General features: G+C 43.8%; 1 protein-coding gene across 1 annotated transcript in view; it reads left to right on the top strand.

Moving 5' to 3' along the window:
• Positions 1-19,271, top strand: part of SMARCD2 (SWI/SNF related BAF chromatin remodeling complex subunit D2) — a 756,802-nt gene that overhangs the window by 170,502 nt on the left and 567,029 nt on the right. The window lies entirely within an intron of this gene.

The following is a 19,271-nucleotide window of genomic DNA, read 5'->3' as shown; positions in this document are numbered from 1 at the left end:
AAATCGCGTGCGATTCTACAGATAGTGTAAAGACATGTAGTGCCCGGGAGTCGTGTGCGAACTTGATATAAATTGCCGATTGTCTCCGAAATATCTGATGAACGTGAGTGCAGTGAAGCCGCGTACTCCCGGAGGATTTCATCGGACTACTCTCCCACAGGAGATCCCTAAATATTCTGTTGCTTTGTTTCTTTGTACACTGAATACTGATTGTTACATAACTTATTATTCATTTCCTATGTGTGCATAGGGTACTTCCTTTATTCATTTAGTTGGTAGATTCATTTACTAACTGCAGAGTTGTTCCAAGGGTTTCCCACTCACCCAGTTGCACCTTCTTTACACAGCGCGTTACTTATATTATGCGTCTACGGATGGCAGTGCACCATTTGCTAATCTGACATCTAAAACCTTTTAGGATTTGCCTACAGTCTTCCATAACCTTGGTGTAAGCAAGAAGTGTTTCAGCAAAACCTAAACTAGATGCACATGTAACAGCGTGTTGAATATTTGAAACGCTAAAGAAAGAGATAATGAAGTTTTGATGTAGCATTTGTTTTTGAAGCATTAGACAACCATGTTGTTGGTTTCTTTAAATGTGGACCCGATGTTGTCAGTCTCACATGTATATGTAACTTGTTATGATATAGAAGTCATTTTTGACCACATCGTAGCTTTGTGCAGTAATTGTTTTTTTATGACCAAGCTCTGATCTGCATTTTGTGGCAATGCAATGGTCAAGGCTCATGTCTGCACTTGTTTTGTTGTGTGTTTTTATGACATCCAGGCTTATTTTTAGGATCGAGTCTATAGCCACAGCTCACCTGCGCTGCAGGCTCTGCGAGGCATGCAGTAATTGAGTATGAAGTGGAAGCTCCGCTCACTCTCCGCCCATCTTTTTAATTGCCTTGTGTCATTGTCTTTTGTAAATGCTGCCTATTGATTGATTAAGAGGCTTGTTAGTTCCTCCTTATTATGGCCATGTCGTCATTTGTATCCTTCCATGGCTACTGGCCCCTTTACTTCGATTGTTGCACGGTATGTGTTATTTAGATTGTGAGCACTATTTTCTTTAATAAGGTTCTCTTACTGCCTGTGCCTTCTCCCTCCCTCCCGCAGCCTGTGCCTTCTTGCCCCGCCCCCTCCCACACTACCATTGTTCATGTTTTCTCGCCCCCATTTCCGCCGCCCTCCCGCACTTTCGTTTGCAATGCAATAGGTCTAGCGTAAATGCTAGGCCTATTGCATTGCAAATGCTTGTTAAACTCGTTGTCGTTCTTTATTAATTGCCTCTTCTTTTTTGTCAGTGGAACAGTTCCTGGCACATTCACAGCTGTCCTCTGGTAGTTGTTTTAGGAAGATGTTGTTAGTAATTTCATACCAACTGCACTAGTTAATCTCTTTCGTTGGCGTTTAATGATACTTGTGGCTTGTGGTACTGCACCCTTTCACTGCTTAGTGCACAGTACAACAGTAAATGTTGCTGTACCCACAATAATGTGCTGCATTGACAAATACTTATAAGGTCCCAAAGGTGAAACAGATTGCATTGCGTTTTTTTAATAACCAATATTAAATTGACTTTTCAAACCAGAAGAATAAAAGCGCACATGACCTATTCCCACCATTTCCCCCAAATCCTCTGTTGTTTCTGGGGACAGCCTAACGCAACATAAATAGGCTCTTCCTGTTTTGCACACCAGTTCATTGCTGAGCGCCACTCCGCTAGGTTTGGCGGTGGTGTATCATTCCAATGTTTCTCAGTGTCTCTTTTGGCGAGTAATGTCCTGGACTCAATTAGGATATGTTCTCCTCTAGGCCCTCCCAGGTCTTCCAGGATCCCCAATATAGCCACCCAGGGATGGATCAATCGGTCGGATGAGGACTCTCGATAGAGTATGGAAGATCTTGGCCAATATTCAACAATTATCCAAAATCCCCATATCATGTGATAATGGTGCCTATTTCCTGGGAGCAACAAGAGCATTCAGACCTGCAGCATCCTTGGGCTCGCCATAACATCTCAGGCTTGAGATAGGAGGTGTGGAGGTATTTAAGGTTTATAACCCGGAGTTGTGAGGGGATGGTGAGTACTCACGGGGCCATACCCACGTCCCGCCAATCACTATCATCTAGCGGGCCAACCCAGGCAGCCCGATTAGCTTTTCAAGACCCCAAGTAGATCTGGGGAATTGATTACCAGTGATTAATAGATTTATAAGAGAATGAATATAGATCAAATAGAACTATATTTTTTTAAAGAAATGTCCAGCCGGACAATTTATTATCTTGATGAAAGTAATCACAAAGCAATAAAACACAGAGTGTGATAAAAGTGGGACACCAGCCGATGTCCGACTAACACACTAGGGGGACACAAACAAAAGGGAAAAGTGGTAGGCAATGTCGGCTCATCTGAATATCATAAATCATAAAACAGATAATCCACAATATACACATATGCAAGAACAATTCGTGTCAGCTATGCATTTAGTGCATTAAGGTCGACGACGTTTCGAACCATACAAAATATCAGTTCATCCTCAGGACAGAGAATAGTTGCCTAAAGAATTAACAATCACAGTTGTGCCCACAGTGGGGTGTAGCTGAAAGGAGTTCAGCGCAAAACGCAATGTTGAGCAATAATCAATGGATGGGTCCAGGCAAATATTAAGGTGATCAGCGGGAAAATGCCCTCGATGAAAATTCTGACAATATGAAAAAGCAGGTGGTGTAGAATCTTCACGCCTGCAAGGACCCCCATTGTGGACCTGCTTTTTCATATTGTCAGAATTTTCATCGAGGGCATTTTCCCGCTGATCACCTTAATATTTGCCTGGACCCATCCATTGATTATTGCTCAACATTGCGTTTTGCGCTGAACTCCTTTCAGCTACACCCCACTGTGGGCACAACTGTGATTGTTAATTCTTTAGGCAACTATTCTGTGTCCTGAGGATGAACCGATATTTTGTATGGTTCAAAACGTCGTCGACCTTAATGCACTAAATGCATAGCTGACACAAATTGTTCTTGCATATGTGTATATTGTGGATTATCTGTTTTATATTTTATGATATTCAGATGACCCGACATTGCCTACCACTTTTCCCTTTTGTTTGTGTCCCCCTAGTGTGTTAGTCGGACATCGGCTGGTGTCCCACTTTTATCACACTCTGTGTTTTATTGCTTTGTGATTACTTTCATCAAGATAATAAATTGTCCGGCTGGACATTTCTTTAAAAAAATATAGTTCTATTTGATCTATATTCATTCTGTTATAAATCTCCCTCTTGTCTAAGGACCACTGTCTTTAAAAATAAGTACCTACCCAAAGTCCTTAGCATATTGCGCCCTGGGTTCCCTTGTTTTGTTTAAGTAATATTTGCATGTACCGGCAAAACTGGGAATCATGAAATTTGAAATCTGATTGGTGCTTTGACACCCCACCAGACATTTCCCACCTGCAATATACCGATCAGATTCCATTTGACAAATCCTTCTAGATGTGTACTGTGTTCCAGCCAACAGCCTAGTCATAAGGGGGTCTTCAATTTAATTTTGTCCAATCCCACCTGGTCCACCTGGGACCGGACCTTCATGCTAAGAGCACCATCCATGTGGCGTCAGAAAGTGTCCAAGGAACAGGGGAGTTGTACAGCATGCCTATAATCGTGTCATAGGCCATATGGGCCACTTCCAGATGCAAGACATGATCTGACACTCCTACATTCAACCAATTCACCAAACTCGGGAAAGCACAGTAATATAAACGAATATCTGCCATACCCATACCACCATCATTGATCTATTGTATACATTTACCCCTTGGAATCCATGGCAGTCGGGCGTCCCACAGAAAGGACTGAATTTTGGTAAAGAGATTACAGAACCAGGCCTGAGGGATGTCCAATGGGAAGTTTTGCTGCATATAAAAAAAAACGTGGCAGGGCCAGCATTTTAAACAAAGCGTCTTTGTCTAATATATTGAATGGAAGCTTGGCCCGTCTGACAAGATGTGTCTTCAGGCAGAGCATAAGCGGGCCAAGATTAAGACTACATGTGAAGTTTGCATTTAGGGTGATACGGATCCCCAGGTACTGAAAACTGAGACTGTGGACTGACAGATATGAACTCGATATATTACCCCTTCAAGGGCACTAAAATGGATTTTGTCCAGTTCACCCAAATGTCAGATGCTGCGTCAAATAGATTTATCATTTGTATCAGGCAAGGGCCCATAAGGGATGGCCGGGAGAGGAATAAAACACATCCTCCACATATAGGGAAACCTGTCTGCCGTCGCCAGCCCCAACTCCCCCACCCCGAATCAAATCACTAGACCGGGTTGTCACATCTATTCTATACTGCCAGTCGCTTTATAGAAGAAGTGGGGTTGGTGGCAGCGGGCAGCCCTGCCTGTTCCACTATGGATCAGGGAAGTAGAAGAGAAACACTGTTTACTCAGACCGCTGCCTGTTGCTGGGGATGCAAGACACATAGGACATAATTGTAGGTCCAAAGCCCATCTTCCAGGGCACCTCCACAAGGAGGCACCAGTCCAGAGATTTGAAGGCCTTCAAGCAAGAGGACATCTGCTATCAAGAGGAGGTGATATGACCCAGTGCCATGTGCATCCTGGTACTGTGAAGGGGTATGAAGACGAATTGGTTTGGATAGACCAGAAGTGGAAGCACCTGAAGTAATCTACTCACCAGGACTATGGCATACAATTTGATCTCAGTGCTGGTATAAGATATAGGGTGGTAAAACGCACAGCTGTCTAATGATTAGCTTGGTTTTGGGAGCACCACAATGGTTTACAAATCTAGACCGGGGGGACACAGCCCTTCTGTATTGCTTCAAAATAGATATCTACTAGGGGCAGGAGGAGGAGTAGTTCCTGTTTTAAGAATCATACACACAGTTGATCTACAAGGCACCAAGCATTAAGGTGCAAAATTAGATCTCAAAACACCCTTTTCCCTCCTCGGGTCCCCAGATGGACTACCTCTGGTGCATGATGCGAGATGCCCGGAGGTAGGATGCTGGCAGACGTATGCGTCATATCCAACGCTGGTAGAAACAGTAAGTCAATACTGAACATTGTTTGGTGTGCTGCTGATGTATGTGAATAGGCATGAGTTTGTGGGTTCTACCCTCCCCAAGCGTCACATAAACCCAGGCAATCAATCCAGTATGCCAACCACTCTCTCCTACCCTACTTCGCCTCCCTGGGGGCTGTCGAATCCATGTATGGTATCAACACATGATTAAAGTTTTCGCCAGAAACCAACGGTAACCCCCTGAGGGAACCCAAGTGTTATCTAACGGTTGGTTGGCCTTGAGAGTGGCTTTAAGTAGCATCTGAGGGACAAATGTGCACAACAGGTTAAGCTGACATCCATCAAAGGATACCTCAAGGGTCATGTACCTCCGGAGTGGGTCTAACCTAATATGGGAGACTGCAAATGCCAGGTATTTCAGCAATATTTTGCTACTCCACTGGATCTCCTGGTGTGTCCTGCATCCAGGACACACCAGGATGCAACTCCAAATGTAGCAAGCAAGGGGCTCTATTAGATGAGTTTCTTGCGCATAAGTGTTGCAGGCTCATGCTTTCGTGCAATTTGAGAACGGTACCCCTCCATAAAGCCTCCCTCCACTCCCCCCACCCTCTGATACGGTCATTAGGGCTGTTCACATTCCAAAGCATTGTGGTACAGAGTATAAATCAGTACCTACACAAGTAGTGAGAGAAGAGGATTATAATGTTGTAATCAATGACATGGCAATGAAAACCATTCCACATGCTACGTATACATGCGGCATGGTACTTATGTGTGAGATATATGCCATGTGGTGAGGAATTAATGGTTGTATGATGAAACTCAAAGAATATGTCTTGAAACAAACAACTAAGATCCCTCTCCCCCAACAACCAAATACTTACACCCGACTGTCTGGAAGCTCACGTTTCCCCAACAAACTAATGAATGTATGGAAAGGTGTGTGTAAAACTAGAAATACCTTGCAGAGGACTATCTGGGGCGTAAATGGTTAGCTGACCAGTTATTTGAAGACCCCTGTTATAGCAATAGAAGGACACTTGCATCAGGTGAATGCCCAGCCATCCAATGGGAAGCACACTGAAGTTGCGCTGCTAAAAAATAGTGTACAAATCGGAGGCTGCTTGGCCTTTTTAATCAATCCAGAGCTTTAGTTTGGCTAACTACACCCTGCGTCTTCCAACATTCCAAATAAGATTGCCCAACATTCTGTAAAAGGAGAGAAAGAATTTCCTGAGAAATTGCATAGGCAGGTTTGAAAAGTAATAAAAAGTAAATAGCAATCGGGTAAAAATGATCATTTTGGCTTGGGCATTTCTGCCTGTTGTGGGAACAGATAAGGATTTCTAAACGGTAACTTGTGACATAAGTGAAAATATTGCCTTGATAAGGTTGGCATCTAATAAGACTTGGTTGGAATGATATATGTTCATGTCCAAGTAATGACATTTTATCTGCTCATTCCCAGACATTCTAGGTCATGAGAGTCAAGTAGTTTGTTGTGGCTTATAAAATGTAATTGTAAGTAGAGGTAAGGGAGAGTCAGGAGGAGCAGCTGTAAAGGTATCAAAGTGTTGCTACTTTGCCATACTACAGAAGCCCTGTACTGTGTGCGTAATTCTAACTCACACGCCTAAAAAAAATGAAAATGTTACCTGCAGGCCTGGTAACATGAATAATCAACTTGATGTAACTGTAAAGCAATTGACCCTTAAACTGGTCTCATTATGTCATCCTAGGCAAATATTTTATTTTGCAGCACTCATTTTTCTTCATTATCACTTAAGAGAGCACCTTCCAATATGTGAGATCAGCATTTCTGCTGTACAACAAACATATTTGCTTTGATTGAATAGCTTAAACGTTTACTCCGTGTATAACAATAATCGAGCCCACATATAGGGTACACATGAACCCTGACTTGCTCTTAGTTTACTAATAGCATTGCCATTAGGGCCGGGGCAGAAATGTTTCTTGGTTCATCTTTAAAAACACACTTGTAACAAATATATTGATAATTCATGAGGTGGTAGTGCACTGTCATTTACAGCCAGCTCGTTTTCCATTGAAATGGCCAAAAACGTTCCGACTAACATGCAATGTTACTTATAAAACTATATAGTGTATCAACAATAATCTGTAGAAATTGGGTTTCAACAAACATATTTATCATTTGCACATCACCAAGTAAAGTATTCTTATTTGTTTTTTTCCTATTAAAATATATTTTTTCATCACACTGAATTACAAACAAAGGGCTTTCAGAACTACTGAAATGTATTTTGAAATGTTAGTGCAATTCACTTTTTAGCTACGTAAATGTGTGTTAGAATAAAACATGACATCCTACAACCTTTCATTTCACACCTTTTGTACAGCAGGTTTGTCAGACAGTTTGCTTTACAAAATCCTTGATCTTTGTAGTCAAAAAAAGAAATGTAAGCATACAACAGATATACAGGGGATGAGGTAATTATGACTGCACTTATCAAACAGTAAGGTAAAAAATTAAATCTATAGTGCACGGGACCTGAGGCTCAATACCCCTAAGCCTCCTAGGATTAGAAAACCCCACAATAGCAAAACAACAATTTGGTCCAGCACTCCTTATAGTAACATCTCAAATAACATCACATGATTAAGAAAAACATCAATTCAGCAGGTGTGTTTTCACTTTTCTTTATTCGTGATCTCTTCTTCACAACAAGTAAAACCGTAGCCAGCGCGTTTTGTCCTCTTGGACTTCTTCAGGGCAATAAGTGTGTTGGCCTTCTATTCTGTGTACTATCACCGATGTTCAATCCGCTTTCTTAAAGTGGTATTGGTAGAAACCTGATCAATGTAAAAACTCTCCCTCCACCAAGGTATTAAAGGATATGTCAATTTTCTGGTAAGCAATCTTCTAGTGTGATTCAACCTCTAGCCTAGAAATGGCATGACAATGGGTATTATCCCATTCCGCAACTTCCAAAGCGGGAGTTTGTTGCTCGCGTAGTGTCCGTGGATCATCCACTACGACAAATCCTTTAATACCTTTGACCCCTATCTCTGAACACAGAATAAATGTGACAAAATACAAACAAGATTTAAAGGCAACTTAAATGCTACTTCACTTTGTGAGTGAACAGAACACCTGCTGTTTGTCAGATCGCCAGAAGGGCGAATAGGCCCTAAATATAGCTCGCCCTGATAAAATCAAACTTGCCAATGCAGTGGGGGAGTAGATCTGTCAAGGCATATCTCAGCTGTGCCTGACTATATAAACAACCCAAATGAAGGCCAACGCCCAGCCACCCAATATGAATTGTTACATTGGTCTGATTCACACACACCATTCCAATTATCTAACACTTTGGGTGAATGAGGGGGTGGAACTCTTAAAATCACCACTGTATTTATAGCTTTTTGTTTGTTGCATAGAAGGTGGTAAGTGCAACAGAAGCCAACAAGCAGGTTCCAGACCAGGTCCAGTTACCGCTAGCCAGCTGGGTACTTTAAGGAAAAGGCCTCTTCAGTTTATTGCATCCCTCTAGCTACACAGTAGCTCAGCCTTATAACCCTTGGCATCCGCTTCTTTGTCCTGGGTACAGGAAGTAGCAGGGCCAGCCTTTCATGGCTCCACTCAGGTCACAGACAGCAGGTCCAGCCATCTTCTGCATGTCCATAAAATGTTCTAACATGGGTACCTGGAGGTCCCACATTGATGCCCGGCACTAGCCAAAGGGTGGGAATGACTCATGGGCACACCCTAATTAATGACATAAAGATTCCCTGGACCAATCGTACCCACTTCGGGCATTTTCAAGAACGCAGAATTCTTCAGCCACACTAAAGCCTGAACTCTGGATGCTGTGTGTGTGGGAGGGGGGGGGGAGTGTACTGTGGTATTCCTGATGACGGAGTAGGGTAATTCTAGTGTCCTCCCACTTCTAACACAAATATCCTGTTTGGGGCAGCCACAGTACCCATAACAAACCTAGACACAGATGTCTGGTAGGACAAAAGGAGAATTGTTTTGGCATCCTATCCTCTTCTCCTTTCAAGTGTGGATCTATGGCTATATATAAACCCAGATACAGTGGTCTTACAGGACAAAAGCAGAGTCATTTAGCAACTAGACAGTGGCTCCAAAAGAATTGTCTTGGCACCTTTTTCTCTTTCTTTTCAAGTGTTCCCCATGTGTTATATGTGAACCCAGAAGACCTGACAAGCAAGATTTGACACATAAGCAGGATTTGACACTGTAGTGTTAAAAAGGATGCTCACATGCCCCACTATGCTTTTTCGGAGGAGTCATCTCTGTCCATTCAGCTCGTATTATTGTTTGCTCCTGGGAGGCATATCACATTTAGTCATACCTAATCAAAGTAAATTACTGACTGGGAGAAGCTAGTGAGCCAATGCAAGTCCGCCCCAGGAACTTCAGGCAGGGAAAATGTAACTATCTAAAAGTCACTTTTCCTGCATATTTATTAAAAATTAGAATTCAGCATTGAATTGGATTTTTAATGACTATTAAAAACAGTTATCTAATTATTTTTCTATCTGTTCCCTATCCTGAGGTACAGTATTAGTATTTTAATATGAACTCTGAATTTCTACATGGACAGCTAGGCCTGGCTAAGGGAAAACAGCTTTTGGGTGCCAGTCACACTAAGGGCATGTTCACATTACATTTTCTACATTGCCTACTTGTAAATACCATGCACCCTGCCTTGTGGGATACTAGGAGTATATTGGGGTGATTTTTAATATTTAATTAGGAGTTTTTTTTTACCTGTCCAAAAAGATTTCTTTTGACAGGTTGCACTGCATGTTTTGCACTGTTACGGTCAGGCTACAAATGGTACGCATGAAGCCATGTTTGCATTGCACTATAGTAGATGGCACAATAGAGGCTGCTGTCCACTAGTGAGATTTAACTCCCATGCATTAGATACATTTTGTACCTTGTATTAGGGACTTATCGGCAAGATACTACACCATTTATAGGATTATGACAATTTGAACACATGAAAAGGGAGAGCAAAGGTCCTTTTACTAATGATTAGTAGGAGTAAAGTGCACAGATATCTAAAGCCAGCAAAAATATCGGGGCCAGCAAACGCAACAAATCCGAGATGACCGCGCGGAAAAGGCTAATTTCCTTAAACTACCCTATGTAACTCAAGTGCTGTAGAAGACTCAACTTGTACATTTAATTATGGCTTTAATTTAGAAGAGCCGTGCATATTAAGACACAAATGTGACAGAAGTGAAGTGAAGCATCACAAGACGTACACATTGCTGATGGAAATGTAACAACAATTAACTTTACACAAAGTCATCTGCTGTTTCCGCAGTAACTGGTTGGAATCTACCCCTTTTAAAAATGTTGTGGTTTTACTATCTAATGCGTGAGAGTCAGAGTTGACTGTTAACTCTCATGAGTTGGGGGGCAAAGTTGTAATGCAGTGGTCCGTGCAGCCCTCCGGTCGTCTTGCCTTTGTGCTGAGAAGGGAGTGATGTTCAGACTAGAAGGCTACTGGCCACAGCGTCGTATCTTTCTCCCAGGACACTTGACAATAGAGGAGGGCCTGATGGGGCATCTCTCTTGATACTTGAAGCAGAGTACTGTTCTCCCCAGTCTCAAGCATCTTCAGTTGAAGTAAAGAAGCAAAAGGTTTGTTGGTCGGCAGTGATCTTCATGTCAGGCTGGAAATAAAAGGGCATATTCAAACCTAGGTCCCTGAGTTTCTGCGTCACACCCATGATTGATGTATGGCGATACTGCAACACCAGTCTTAAGTCTGGAAAAATCATTGCTTTATTTCCTTCCACTGCATAATGTTCCGACTTTCAGGCAGTTATTTTACTATAATGCTTATCGTGGACATTCAGGAGTTAGAGTTGGACTTGACTGTGCACCAGGATAAGGGGCTTTTGTCATGAGCACAGTGAGCTCTCAATTGTACATATGGAAGAGGGATATGATGCGGTTAGGTCTTTGAGAAGCCAATCCTCGTACTCTTCCATAAATGCAGCCATGCCTCCTTCTCCAGGGGTCAGGGGTCGACCAGAGATCCGCTGCCATTCCAGGGGAGGCACAGCGATTCAGCTACAAGGCCGTCCAGCCGACACAGAATGCTATTTTTAATCGCCGAGGTGTCCTTATGATATTAATTCTTACTCACGATTTGCACCACATAATAAATATTGACCATTGTAAAAATATCAATGTTCACTGATTTTGTGGGGCCTCCCATTTTTCACCTGTGAGAGAATCTCTGACATGTTTTTTCGTATTCAAAACACTCAACTCTCATAAGCATATTCAAAGTAAGAAGTGAGATACACAGGCCCATTTTACTTTTCTCTGCAAAGGTCGTCATCCTGCAATGGCAAATCAAATCTGCCCGGGTGGGGACACCAAATTATTGGGGTTATCAGCATTACGGTGTGTAAAATTGTGTCACACTGTGATATGCTTTGTTCTGGTACTGTGTGTCATGTTGTGTTGTACTGTGCTGGGCTGGTAGATGTTATGTTGTGTAAAGCTGTCTGTTTTCAGACCCAAAAAATATGTATTTGTAATGCCACTTGTGCATATTAGAAAAGTGATGCATGCAGAGTAAGATTTGTGACATTTTGAGATCAGAAACGAAAACTGTTAGATCTGGGGGTCTCTAGTTGGCAGAGGTAGGTACCAATGTCCAAATAGGGACCCTTGCTTCTAGTCAGGGTAAGGGGGATGCACTATTTGGATAACCCCTGCTCACCCACTTGGTAGCTTGGCACGAGCAGACAGGCTTATCAAAGGAAATGTGTAAAGTATTTGTACCGACACTCACAGTAACACAGTGAAAACACCACAAATGGACTCCACACCAGTTTAGAAAAATAAAGTATCTTTATCTAAACTACACAAGACTAAAATGAAAAACACCCAACATACACAGTTCAAGAATATGATTTTAAAAGAGCTCTTGCGTTTGCGCCAAAATAATCCACAGTTGCATTACGTTTAGCCCAAAGTAACTGTAGATGTGACAAAAGTTCCAAGTGGAAACTGCAGCGTTGAAAAACAAGTGATGCATCACTCCCGAGGCCCTGGGAAGGCGATGCGACAGCCACGCTGCACGCAGTGGGCATGTTGCAACAAATCCGGTCTGTATGGGGAGGGATGGAATCCGGTGCGCATGTTCGGTAGGAAGCGTCTCACACAGGCACGATGCGACGATCTTCGGGACGGCGACGATCTCAGGTGTGGCAGTGATGCGCGGCGCAGCGGCGATCTTCTCCTCTTGCGGCCCCTCGATGCGATGGCTCTGCGACGATGTTCGCAGTAACGTGATGCGATCTGTAAGGAAGCGGTGCGATGAGCTCACCCAGCGACGACAGGCTCTGCGATGATACTCGAAGCGACAGGAAACTTCCCGCACCGGGGCGATGCGCTCTGCAAGCGAACGATGAGTCGGTTCTTGCAGCGGCAGCAGGCGCTGCGGCGATCTTTGCGGCGACGGGAATTTTCTCAACAGGAGGCCAGCTCTCCTCAGGCCCTTGGAGATCTCTTCAAGCAAGGGACAGCAAAGTTATCCCCCTCTCCTTGGCAAGAAAGCAACTGCAGGTCAGCCCACAAACACACAGCAGGACAGTCCTTCCTCTTCAGTCTTCCAGCTTTCTCCTTGGCAGAGGTTCCTTCTTGATTCCAGGATGATCTAATTTTCTGTAGTCTGGGTAGCCCTTTTTAGGTCTCGCCCTGGAATGAGCATCCAAAGGATGCGTCCAGGGTCGGAGACTTATAGTTATCTGTCTCGAGGGAAGGAAGGACGAGAAGGTGTACGAGCTTTGCTTGCATTTCACTGCCTGCACGCGCACCGCCACTCACGCATTCGCACATACACAGCCACACCGCCACTCACGCATGCGCACATACACATCCATACACAGGCACACACACCCTCGTCGCCGCCGCACCTACACGCATACACAGAGACCCCTCCACACACACCAGCCCCTCTCCTCCCGGCTCCACTCACCGGTGTCTGGCAGGCGCTCCCCGGGTCTCCAGGCTCCTTCCCTTCCTCCGCAGCTGCAGGCTCTCCCCACATCACGCGGGACTCTCTCTCCACATGGGAGCCCCGCCTCCTCAGTGCGCCCGCTTCGCCCCGCGGGTCTTCACCCGGTCCCCCATCTCGGGACCGGGACTTTAAGGGAAACAGTATCCAGGGCTCCTTCCTGGTCACGGGAGCCCCGGGGCCGCAATGCTCACGCCACTTCCTGCTGCCGGCTCCTCTTCCTGGTTGCACGTCAGGTCCCGGGCCAGCAGCCAATCAGAGCGCGGCCCGGGAAAGACGTCACAGAGGTGTCCCGCAGTACCGCCCCCGGACTGCCTGACTTCCTGGTCGCAGGAGAATTCTACTGCTGAACTGGGTGTTATAACGCAGTCTCCACTTGTAACTGTCTGCAAAGGTAATGCAACAATTTACGCTACCCCATCATTGTGTAAAAGAGCTGCATCTATGTTTAAAACAAAAAAAAAAGACTTCAAATAGTGTTGTTTTTTTGTTTCTAGGTTGCTATTTAACAGTTCCTCTACAGACTTCCTGTTTATTGTTATCGTCTCGCCTATAGTCTTAATTGCATGAACGTATTTTTCCTGACCTCATTTCCGGTCACTGTTTGTCAGTTTCAAAGCATTAATGCTGCTTTTGTTTCTGTTCGCTGCTCCGGTTCCTTGAAGCTGTGTGATGTTGCCTGCTTGGCTCTTATTGTTCGCTCTCTGGGAACGCTGATTGTTTCCTTCTGTAATGTATGATTTTTGTTATAGTGAACGCCAGGATGAAGAGACAGTGAGCCAGTGATTCAGATAAAGAGCAAAATGTGCATTAAAAAGTGTCCTTCTTACTCATGCCCAATTCAAACTGAAATTAGTACCCCTTCTCTTTTCGTGGCGGCAGAATATTGAATTAAATTCATTCAATTAGTTAAAATAAACAGCACAGAACAATTACAGGTTCATATGACTATAGGCTCAGAGGACTTTCCTCGGCAACCCCAAGCCCTGATATAATTAAAATTACTTGATCACACCAACATTTTTTTCATTTCAAACTAAGTGTGCATCACTCTTGCTGGGTGCTTTCCAAGTAAAGCACTGTTGTTTGCTTTTTTTAATTAGGATGTCGCCATTTACTTACCACTAATACTTCTGTCTTTTCATATGTAATAGGGCAAAAAAAAATAAAAAAATATTGCTTTTAAGTTATGCTAATAATGCCAGGAAATGTAAAACTCTCTTTTGCTGTTCCCATAGGCCACGTGGACATTACACTATTTGTTGGAGCAGAGTGTAGGCACAATCTTAACAATTCCTTGAGACATATGTTTGGCTCTCTCAGTTTGGGGTTTTCAGCTAGCCCGTGATTGCACCTTGGTTAAGAGCCAATTTAACATAAGGAGCTACTGTTTGTGTTTACTGCCTCCATCAGAAAAGCAACATATTCCTCTCTTCTCGCTCTGCTTGCTGGCTACTGTGTGTGGCTGGCCGTAGTTATTCGAAGTGTAGTAAGGATTCCTGATGAAAGGGGACAGCAGTGTGGTGGAACTTATGAGTCTCCGCCCTGCTAAGCTTCACAAGTCAAAATAGAGCAGGGCTTGAATATCATAAGGCTCGAATGCATTGGGCATGTATGATAAAATATGCATAAATAAAAAAGTGCTTGACTCGCACGTAGGTTTTACCTAGATTTCCACGTATTTGTGGGATCACTAAATTCCCCAAGAATGCCATTGGAAGTCTATGGAAGCCATGGATTCCTAAATATACTACCAACCTGTTCGGCTAACTCCTTCACGTTTCTGAAGGGCAGTCAATCCGCAGGAGTTGATATTGTGGAGTTCCATTATTACACGTACATTTTTACCCATATGACTGGCCCATATTATTTTGTGCAATTAGTAGAATTCCATTGCCAGGCAACCATCATAAATTATGAGAGCGTATGTGGATTGTTGGTACCTAATTTAAACACTTACTCACGCCTTTTTTAGGTCTCGCCCTGGAATGAGCATCCAAAGGATGCGTCCAGGGTCGGAGACTTATAGTTATCTGTCTCGAGGGAAGGAAGGACGAGAAGGTGTACGAGCTTTGCTTGCATTTCACTGCCTGCACGCGCACCGCCACTCACGCATGCGCACATACACAGCCACACCGCCACTCACGCATGCGCACATACACATCCATACACAGGCACACACCCCCCCGTCGCCGCCGCACCTACACGCATACACAGAGACCCCTCCACACACACCAGCCCCTCTCCTCCCGGCTCCACTCACCGGTGTCTGGCAGGCGCTCCCCGGGTCTCCAGGCTCCTTCCCTTCCTCCGCAGCTGCAGGCTCTCCCCACATCACGCGGGACTCTCTCTCCACATGGGAGCCCCGCCTCCTCAGTGCGCCCGCTTCGCCCCGCGGGTCTTCACCCGGTCCCCCATCTCGGGACCGGGACTTTAAGGGAAACAGTATCCAGGGCTCCTTCCTGGTCACGGGAGCCCCGGGGCCGCAATGCTCACGCCACTTCCTGCTGCCGGCTCCTCTTCCTGGTTGCACGTCAGGTCCCGGGCCAGCAGCCAATCAGAGCGCGGCCCGGGAAAGACGTCACAGAGGTGTCCCAAATAGTACTCTCGCTAGCGGCTTAGATAATCCTTTTATGTTACCTTAGACTTTCACATTACCGTGTCATATCAAGTGTGTGATATGTGCGCATGACCAGACTGTGTGTGGATCTGTTCTTGTATTTTCATCATAATAAAATACAATGAACATAATCTACACAAAAGTTATTTACAAAAGTTTAAGCTATTGCCATTATAATTTACAATAACCTTTTTTTACGTATTAATTATTAAAAAAATTACAAGCTATTGTTATTTGTAATATCAATACATCTAAGTCCTGTAAATACAACACATATTGCGTTACAAATGCTATAGGTGTCTCATTTGCGAAAGTTAAAACTATTGGCATTGTAAATGACAAAGCTATTAATTTAGCTATTTTCAAAACCAACACGTAAATAAAAAAAAGGTCATTTACAATACCAATAGCTCAAACTTTCCTAATGCGAGACCTATTGCATTGCAAATGCTTGTTATACCAGTCTTTCCTTTGTTCTCTGGAGGCAGAGGGGCCTTGGCTTAGTCAGAACCAGCTCTGGTCAGTCCAGGAGCACTTTGTTTTCCTGACTTCTCCTTTCCTTTCAGAGAGAGGGGCAGGGTCGTCAGGCGCCCAGCAGGATGTGGAGCCAGCATTGTGGAAGGCAGGCACAGCCCTATTCAGGCTCAGGTGCTATCCCCTCCCACCACTCAAGATGCAGATGGAGCTATTCAGCCCAGGGATGACTCATTCAGCCTCTGGGAGCCACCCCAGCCCATGTCACTGACAAACCAGACAGTCAATTCACAAACAGACCAAGGCACACAGAAGGGTCAGACAAGAAAGCAGCCACGTTCTAAAAGTGCTGTTTTCAAACACAGGATTTAAAAACCATCCTTCCTAAAATATGTGTTATTAAATTCTGAGTTCAGGAAGATATGCAGTTAAACATTATACACATCATTCTCCAGTATAGCCTATAGGCAAAATAGCCTTTCAATAGTGAAAAACGAAAATGGCTGTAATTCACTACCAGAGCATGTCATCCACACTAGTACATGCTCTACCTCTCACATACACTGAACCGTGCCCAGGGGGTACCTAGGGCCTTCCATAGAGATGTCCAATGTGTACAGAAAGGGAAGGGTTAGGCCTGGCCAGTGTGGACACTGGTCAGGTCAGCATGGAAGTTAGCAACTGCACACAGGCACTGTGGTGGCAGGCCTGAGACACAATGTTAGGGCTACTCCTGTGGGTGGCACAATCAGTGCTGTAGGCCCACTAGTGCCAATGCTGAGACAAAGTTAGTCCACAAAACTTGGGGGAACAATAGGGGTTTGAAAAAAGCAATACCACCTGCTTGATTTCTTTAGCAATGTATCAAGTTTTATTCTCTTTTAAATTATTTTTTGCTTTGTTTTTTATAAGCGCAAGGAAAAGCAAACAGTTTCATATATACAATAAGTACAAAACGTAAATATTTCAGGCATTCAGTCAATCATGGCCGTCCAATCATACACAAACATTCATACATAAAAAAACAATAGTCAGTGAAACATAAAGAAACAAGAAAATCCAAATGGAACCACGTCTTGGTCAAAACATAGATTGGAGAAAATCCCTTGGAATAATGCAGTTTTTTTCTCTTTCTTTTAGGTATATTTACACGGGGGAAATAATTCTCACAACAAATTTAAAGATAATCTATCTTTAGAACAGCAAATGAAGACCAAAAACGGGGGTAGAGTGGTCGACGCGTTTCAAACCCCACTTATTAGGGGGGTTCTCCTCAGGACCGATTGATTCTGCAAAAGTAAAAAGAGACGAACTTAGGAGGGGGACAGAGTCAAACACGATTCCAACTAAGAGGCTCAAACCCAGTGGAAGCCACATCCTACCTTAGCCAATGTACCAAAGATTCGTCAATATTCAAAGAGCGGCAGATCAGGATGCGGAGAAATAGTAAAAAGCTCACAGTGGCTAGAAACAAAAAGAAATACAAGTGCAGTTTTTAATATCACGCTCTCTCGCTGCCTCATTCAGACTTAGTGTTCCTACGCGGGATTCTTACCTGCGCTTCAACCGGCTTAACGCTAGCCGGAGATTCCCTGCTCGTCCTTCAATCTGGGGGACGGTATTAATTTGCTGAAACAAAAGCGGAGGGGGGCATAAGTCTGGGTGGTGAGAACACTTGCGTGTTATCTAGCTCAAACGAGAGCCATGGGACGTACCAGTGTGGAGCAGGCGTCTGTCCTTGTTTCCAACACGCGAGTGGCGGAGTCCACGCTGCCGTCTGGAAGGGCAACTTCCTGTTAAATAGCCCCATGGCAGTATGGGACATGTAGTTTTGAAATTACGCCTGGAACTACAAATTGCAAGGAAACCAAGGTTTTTGGACTAAGCAAATAAATTTAGCTGGGATTTCTGTAGATTTCAGCAATCTCATTAAGGCCTTTGGACGCTGTATTAAATTTCATAATGAGCAGAGCCTCACGTTGAGACAATCTCGCGTCCATGTCTCCTCCTCTCGGATCCTTCTCGATTTTCGAGATAACTGTCCATTTCAGATCAGCTTGCTCATGTTTCATCCTGGACCAATGGTTGACCAGTGGGGCATTTTCTACCCCTTTCCTGATCCTAGATTTGTGCTGAGTGATCCTATGTCGGACTTCCTGTGTGGTTTTCCCAATATAAACTAGTGGGCACGGGCAAACAATGGCATAGACTACATTTTTGCTTTTACAATTTGTAAATGTTTCGTGTTTCCAAAAGATGTCATTCATACAGAAAACCGATTCTTCAATGGTTGCATCGCAACAAGTGCAAGTTCCGCACTTGTGATGGCCCTTGGTTGGTGGAAGTCCGAATAGGCTTTGCAAAGTAGGTGCCTTAGTTGTAGGAAGAGCCGCTCTGATTACATGATTTGCTATGCTCTTTTCTTTTTTGTAAGCAAATAGAGGGGGGGACATAAAGTCCTCATGGAGATCTTTGATTAAATGCCAATTGGAAAGAATCAATTTTTTATATGGATTGGCTGCTGGGCAGAATGTGGTGACGCAAACAATTCTTTTGAGATCTTTTTTGACTTTGTTTTTCTAGTTAAATTGGGCTCAGCCTTGCTGAGTTAGGAGTCAGGACCCTGTTTAGTTGTTGTAGGCCCACTAGTAGCATTTGAATCACCAGCCCTGGCACACTCAGTGCACTTTACTAGAGACTTCCAGGTAACACAAATATGCCAATCATGGATAACCAATCACAATAACAATTTGTACAGAGATCATATGCACTTTAGCACTGATCAGCAGTAGTAAAGTGCCCAGAGTCTTATTGCCAACAACCACAGGTCAGGAAAAACAAAGGAGAAAGAATCAAAAAGTTTGGAAATAACCCTGCAAAAAGAGCCATTTCCAACACAAACATATTGCGTGGTTAATTTAATAAGTACTATCACCTATGTGCGTCTAACACTCACTATGACTTTTTTTTTTGTTGGCTTGAGGTTGTTTTTTTATTCTATTCCAATTTTTTCAACATTGGGTCACCAGTAAAGTAAAATCCCATTACCTT

The sequence above is a fragment of the Lissotriton helveticus genome, chromosome 5_1 (genome assembly GCF_964261635.1).
Source record: "Lissotriton helveticus chromosome 5_1, aLisHel1.1, whole genome shotgun sequence".
Classification (NCBI taxonomy): Eukaryota; Metazoa; Chordata; class Amphibia; order Caudata; family Salamandridae; genus Lissotriton; species Lissotriton helveticus.
This window is presented reverse-complemented; position numbering and strand designations above follow the sequence as displayed.